The sequence below is a fragment of the Lolium rigidum genome, chromosome 4 (genome assembly GCF_022539505.1).
Source record: "Lolium rigidum isolate FL_2022 chromosome 4, APGP_CSIRO_Lrig_0.1, whole genome shotgun sequence".
Lineage (NCBI taxonomy): Eukaryota > Viridiplantae > Streptophyta > Magnoliopsida > Poales > Poaceae > Lolium > Lolium rigidum.
Genome location: NC_061511.1, coordinates 35,742,041 through 35,749,449, shown reverse-complemented (window position 1 = coordinate 35,749,449; position 7,409 = coordinate 35,742,041). Strand labels below are relative to the sequence as shown.

The window sequence follows — 7,409 nt, the reverse complement described above, 5'->3', positions numbered from 1 at the left end:
TTGGTCGGGAAAGATTTTCCAGTACTGTCAGACAGTTGGTCGGCAAATATATGTTGGTCGGGAAAGACCTTTGCCGACCGGACTTACAGTGACCGACATGGTTGGTCGGCAATACTGATCCCCGACCGACTTTCTGTTGGTGAAAGCGGCTTTTCCGACCAACTTGTCTGTTGAGAATCTTGTGCTGTGGTGTAGTGTCTGGTCTAGCGGCAAAAAAACTGGGCAGACGATGTCGAGGGGTTCGGGTGGAGATTGGGTCGGTATTCGGCTGGCGTCGCTCGACTCGCTCCCCACACCGATTCCTTCTCGCTCGAAGACGGAGGCGAAAGTGCAGAACCCTACCGTCGCCGGCGGCGGCTCAGGTTCCCTACCCTCCTGGCCTCCCGCCATCCATTTCCGCCTCAGAACGGCTCCGCCGGGGTCCCCCCTACCTTCCAATCCCAGCGAGCCTACTTCTCCCATGGTATCTCCCTCCCGCCCATCTCATTTTCTGTATTTTCGTGGCAGGTTTGGTAGGTGCTCCGGCGACCACCTCCCGAGCTCCGGCGACCTACGTACGTCCGCGCAGGTATGTGCCACAAGTCCCTTCGATCTGCTGTCCCTGAGCTCCGTTTGGAGTTGTTCATTATCTCTGTCCCAATTTATTTGATCCCTGTGATGTGTTTTTCTATGATACTTTCTACAGATGCCATGCTAATTGAAACTGATCTATACAGATTGCATGCCGTGCTCCCCATGGATGTTAGAAAGGAGTGGTTGCAGATGTTGCCTTGATTCATTAGCGTTTGTTTCATGTGCTTGCTAGACTAAGACCTTGTAATCCGCGTATGAGTCTGTGTAGTTTGCATGCTTCAAACTTGTATTATGTGCTTGCTTTTGATGGATTATGAATTGAACTTTCTATAATGTTTTCAAACTATTCGGCCATATTTATGTTGGTACATACTGCCTAGGTACCGAATAGGATTGAAATCCATCCTTTCATACCATCCAAACAACATTTGGCATTCAACCTCAATATCTAGTCTGGGTACCGAATATCTAACACATCCAAACAGAAATATTGGCATTCACTCTCAATATCAATATCCTGGATATTAGACATTCAACCCAATACAATACCTAGCCCCCCAAAGCAAACATCCGAACAGAGCCTTAACTTCTTTGTTCTCTTCGGATGAGCTTCCATGAAAGAAATGACGCCCTTGTTGTTAATACTACCATATCAATCATATTAACCCTTTGACCATGGTGCCACATCTCTATATTTTTGAATTCTAAACAATTACTTAAGTAAACAACAATGAATATATATAAATAATAATAATATAGAATTTTAAAAACAATTAAATGATTTAATTTTTGTCTTTTTATTTAATATGGAATAATTAATATCGATAAATACGAATTTGGCAAATAATATGTCTAAATTGATCGGAAAAATAAGAGGAATACAAATATGACATCCATATCATATTTTGAACCTACAATTTAATTTATCCAAAAATCATGAGCAATAGATCAAGTACCTCTAGTTTAAATCTGGTTGACTTTATCGAAAATGAGGTGGGAAACGGCCTCGGCATGGCATAGTTTGCCGAAATGAGGTCATATTTGGCACGTGTGTGGGTCCTAGGATGGGAAGCAAGACCCCGGACGCGGATTTCTAATCCGACCCACGGGCAACCATATTTTCATTTTTAGCGTGCCCAAGCGGTTTTTATTTGTGAAGCGACTACATGGGGCGCATTTTAGTATGACGTGAAACCTCCGTGCGATGATAGTAGACCACCTACGCACCACCTATCACATGGCATGTACATGCGTTAGCTATTTGAGAACCCATGCGGCTTCGGCGGTGTCCCGCCGATTCCGCTGGAAACTGACCGGATTTGAACTAGGGCTCAACTATCCGTCACTCCAGAAATTCCGGAAAAAATGTTTTTAGTTCTATGATGCATCGTTATATGTGCTAATTTTTGTCCGTTTAGTTTGTTCGCGAATGGGTGCACCCGCACGCCCGGTACGGCGATACCGCATGTCCCGCGGTCCCTGTTTTGGCCAGATGGCAATTTGAAAATCCCACGGAGCCGCGTGGCGTCATTTCATATGTCATGGTAACTATTCCGTTTGTCAAAAGTGGGATACGGCAATTATTTTGAAAAACCCTTCACGAAAAGGGCTATCACGTCCGGAGTTCTATGGATTTCAGGGGAAATGAGGTGGGAAACGGCCTCGGCATGGCATAGTTTACCGAAACGAGGTCATATTTGGCACGTGTGTGGGCCCTAGGATGGGAAGCAAGACCCCGGGTGCGGATTTCTAATCTGACACACGGGCGACCATCGTTTCATTTTTAGCGTGCCCAAACGGTTTTTATTTGTGAAGCGACTACATGGGGCACATTTTAATATGACGTGAAACCTCCGTGCGATTATAGTAGACCACCTACGCACCACCTATCACATGACATGTGCACGCATTAGCTTTTTGGGAACCCATGCAGTTTCCGGCGGTGTCCCGCCGAATCCGCTGGAAACTGACCAGATTTGAACTAGGGCTCAACTATCCGTCGCTCCAGAAATTCCGGAAAAAATGTTTTTAGTTCTACGACGCATCATTATATGTGCTACTTTTTGTCCATTTAGTTTTTTCGCTAATGAGTGCACCTGCACGCCCGGTACGGCGATACCGCATGTCCTGGGGGGCTGTTTTGGCCAGATGGCAATTTGAATGAAGTCAAAAAATCTCACGGAGCCGCGTGGCGTCATTTTATATGTCATAGTAACTATTCCATTTGTCAAAACTGGGTTGTGGCAATTATTTTGGAAAACCCTTCACGAAAAGAGCTATCACATCCGGAGTTCTATGGATTTCAGGGGAAATGAGGTGGGAAACGGCCTCGGCATGGCATAGTTTCCCGAAACAAGGTCATATTTGGCACGTGTGTGGGCCCTAGGATGGAAAGCGAGACCCCGGGTGCGGATTTCTAATCCGACCCACGGGCGACCATCTTTTCATTTTTAGCGTGCCCAAACGGTTTTTATTTGTGAAGCAACAACATGGGGCGCATTTTAGTATGACGTGCGATGATAGTAAACCACCTACGTACCACCTATCACATGACATATGCACGCATTAGCTTTTTGGGAACTCATGCGGCTTTCGGCGGTGTCCCGCCGAATCCGTTGGAAACTGGCCGGATTTGAACTAGGGCTCAACTATCCGTCGCTCCAGAAATTCCGGAAAAAATGTTTTTAGTTCTACGATGCATCATTATATGTGCTATTTTTTGTCCGTTTAGTTTTTTCGCGAATGGGTGCACCCGCACGCCCGGTACGGCGATACCGCATGTTCTGGGGGGCTGTTTTGGCCAGATGGCAATTTGAACGATGTCAAAAAATCTTACGGAGCCGCGTGGCGTCATTTTATATGTCATAGTAACTATTCCGTTTGTCAAAACTGGGATGTGGAAATTATTTTGGAAAACCCTTCACGAAAAGAGCTATCACGTCCGGAGTTCTATGGATTTCAGGGGAAATGAGGTGAGAAACGGCCTCGACATGGCATAATTTTCCGAAACGAGATCATATTTAGCACGTGTGTGGGCCCTAGGATGGTAAGCAATACCCTGGACGCGGATTTCTAATCCGACCCACGAGCGACCATTTTTTCATTTTTGGCGTGTGTGAAAGCCATGAAACCTCGAACATTATAGCTCATTTATAAGAAAATTTATTTAGGTATTTGAAATATTCCATTTTTGATATTTTTCTATGATAGATCTTGTTTTTCTGCAAAATTTGATATATTATACTTATTTTTCTCAGTTAGAATGATTTAGTTATGCTTTTTTGAAGACTGCTTGTTGAGAAATAGGAAAAAGCTATGCCGACGGTTTAACCGTCGGCACAGTTCTGTAGTGGAAAAAAAGAAAAAAAAAAGTTGTGCCGACGGCCAGGACTGGTCCTGTGCCGACGGCCAGAGCTGTGCCGACGGTGACCGTCGGCACCTCCAGCCTGTACCGACGGCCAATTTAACGCCGACGGTCATCCTCGTCGCCGCGCTCCGGAGGCTACTGTGCCGACGGCCCCGACATTTGGCCGTCGGCACATCGCCTGGCCGTCGGCGTACTGAAATTCTCCCGTAGTGACTAAAGTGGTATGTTTGAGGGATGTCCTGTGTTCAGTTCCACACAGGGAACCTAGCCATGAAAAATAGATGAAACTTTCCAGTCGATTCACGCTTTAAGTCTGTAGAATAAATTCTTGCCCAAGTTATTTCAATCAAGGTACTGCAATGGAGCTTGATTTGTTCTTATGTGTATAGAAACTCCATGAAGCCCTATCAGGTAGCATGATTAAGGGTTCCTTATAAAATGTTTTTGATTTACACATTTCAGCGCTTGGTGCTTGCGGATGCATCTCTCTGCCCTTTCCTTGCCATTTACTCCGTATGTTTATTCTTGTGACAAATCATTTTGTTGTTTATGTCGACACATACCAGAATTTCATAAAATCTTCATTTCAGAAAGCTCCAGTGTATTGATGTTACAGAGCTACTTGGCACTGCACTCGCTTTTCCACACAACAGAAAGATGTTTCTTGTGCAAGCAGAATGTTAGCAGTGTGGTATTCAGGCTCTCAAAACAACTCCAAGAGATTGACATAGTTCACGATGTGGTTAATTCCACTTAATCGAGAATCTATTTTATCTTCCGTGATTAACTTTAATCTTTTTGGAACAAAAGATTATATAGAAGTAACTATGTGCAAGGAACATTGTGTATCTGGATGTTTCAAAGCGCTGTTTTTCATGTAATGGTATAATGCGTGAACATCACGAGTTTCTCTGGAAGATCTTGCTCTTCTGGTTATCCATGGAAACTATTAATCTGGATCTAACGAAAGTACATGTTGTCGTTTGTCAGCGCTAGTCAGCGCCCATGGCTAATTAGGCCAGGGACATGGACCTCTAAACTAATTGCTGGCCATGCATAGCCGAAATCGTAGAGTGTGTAATGCAAAGTATGTCTGCACTTCATCTCATCAGCATCTAAGATCCATACCAAAGCAGCGGAACCGTCCCCGCGTCACCCTCCTCTGGCGAGATGGGAAACCCTAGCGCCACCGGCCCTTGGGCCCTCCCTCTTCCTCCCCCGCATCGCTGCCACCAGAGGGGGCGCCGGTGAAGCCCCGCGCGCCTCAATAACGGTGGCGGCGGGGTGGTTCCTCTCTGGCTCCTCGAGTTCCCAGCGCGTGGGGTGCTGCAGACGGCAACGAGGCTACGGGCGTCGCGCGGCGGATCTGCCGGTGTTGAGGTTGCTGTGGAGTTGCGTCGGGAGGCCGGGGCGGAGGTGCAGGCGGTGGTCGGCGGCGTGGCGGCCGGCGCCATGGGCGGGCACCGATCCTGGGCCTGTTAGGGCCGTGCGGGGCGCGGCCGCTATGGGCGTTGAGGCGGCGCGGTGCTGGCCATGGCCCTGGGCCGGGAGGGTTGCGTGGCGGCGGCTTTGGGTTGGCCACGAGGATGCTACAAGAGGACAGCGATGGCGGCGTGGTTGCTGCGGGATGTCCACGGCGGGTTTGCTCGGTGATGATGCGGTGCACCGTGGATGCAGGCCAGGGGCGGTGGCGCTCGACGGGCAGCGCATGTTCGGAGGGCTCGTCATGGCGGCGCGGGCTCGTCATGGGCCGCCAAGGAGGAGTTTGGTGGCAGTGATATTCTGTTCCTTCCGCGGCGGCGGTTGACCGGGTTCGCTATGGTTGTTTTTCAGCAACTATCTCGCGGGTAGTGGTGATGATCTGGACGGTGGCTTTCGTCGCGGCGATGGGGAGCCTAGGCATGGCAGCGGGAGGGATGTTTGATGATCGTCGGGAGGGGAGGTGTGGGGGTTGTGCCGGTCCTTGTTGGGCGGGCGTGAGGTTTTGGGACTCTTCGCTGGGCGAAAGCCTTGTCTTGGCAGCGAGCCAAGGCCGACGACAGTGACGCCCATGGGCGCCGCATCCTTCTTGAAGTCGTCGTCGAAATGGGTGTTTCTGACTCCTCCGCTCGGGCTCTCCGGGGGAAACCCTAGATCCCTCAAGGGATCGGGCGTGGGTGACGATCTTGTGTCACTGTGCCTCTTGGGGCCTCGCTTTGGATGTCCATCATTCAGAGGGACATGCGGAGTGTTTTGGTGGTTTCGGCGGAGGCGGGTTCGTCTTCGGTCAGGCGGGCCGCGGCCCTAGGACCGGTGTGGTAGTTGGAGCGGTATCTTCATTCTTTCGCCTCCGCCTGTTGCGTTGACCCCTTTTCTCCTATATCAATGAAAAGCAAAGCTTTTGCTTCGTTTCAAAAAAAAAGAAAAATCGTAGAGTGTAAACGAACTCTTTAACATGTGGTTGGAAGCAGTGACCAGGTTACCACAACATCGAGCACGCTAAACCCGAGATCCAAATAACCTCCGCTTCTCAGCACAGACCGACTCGTGAGTTCTATCTGTTTGTGCACACGTTCCATGTCACGAATCGCGTGGATAACAAGGATGAGAGAGCCAGTCTTCTCTACGGCAAGGACACTCCGCTTCAACTCGACCTGTCCGCCATAATCAGCGATGGTCACATTTTCACCTCGTGACATAGACATCTCTAATGAACCCGCCGAAGGTAGTACCCGGGGTTTTACTGAAGGTCCACGAACCGAAGTTTATAAAGCCCGGAAGCCCAATTAAGAGATATCTTGGAAATATAGAGTTGTATTAGGAATACTCGACTTGTAACTATTACGGGACGAATTCAAAGAGTCTCCCGGACTTTGTAAACTTGTACATCACGAAACCCTCGGCTCCACCTCCTATATAAGGGGGAGTCAAGGGAGAAAGAAAGGATCGATTTCATTGTCAACACAACCCTAGTTTTCTAGCAGTCGAGTACTTTTCCGGTTGAACCCTCGAGATCTACTTGCCCTCTACTTCCAACTAAACCCTAGTCTACAATCCGTAGGCATTGACAAGTTAATACCTTGTCACCTCGTGAGTGCAGAAGTTGCACGCCATTGAACATGCTCCCGGTGAAAACCGTGAAGACCGCGCTGAAATCACGCGCACCCCGGACGAGCTCGACCGTGATGGTTGCCTCGACAGCGCGCGGGAGATGAGCCCATCTGACCTCCATAGCGCCGTGCTCCTTCTTCACCTCATCTACACTTGCAAAGTGTGAATATTCGCGGCAAGAAACAGTGTTATGATATATAATGGCATTTTGGCATAGAATCTTGTCTTGAGATGGTGGTGTCCCGATGCACCTGACTTTAAGGTCCATCTCCATGATACATGAGTTTTCAAAGGGATCCCCATCCCCATGAGGATATTCCAAGCGCAGCAGAACGGCGCGGCCAGGCCCTGTAAGTTCCAAACAAGAATCCTGCAAACA

The 7,409-nt window shown here is 48.7% G+C and overlaps 1 long non-coding RNA gene across 1 annotated transcript; it reads left to right on the top strand.

Annotated features, from left to right (window-relative positions):
• The first annotated feature begins 305 nt into the window (after positions 1–305).
• Positions 306–906, top strand: LOC124705958. Its single transcript, XR_007004203.1, has 3 exons — positions 306–362; positions 508–568; positions 717–906. It is a non-coding gene; the product is annotated as an uncharacterized LOC124705958 (long non-coding RNA).
• The last annotated feature ends 6,503 nt before the right edge of the window (positions 907–7,409 follow it).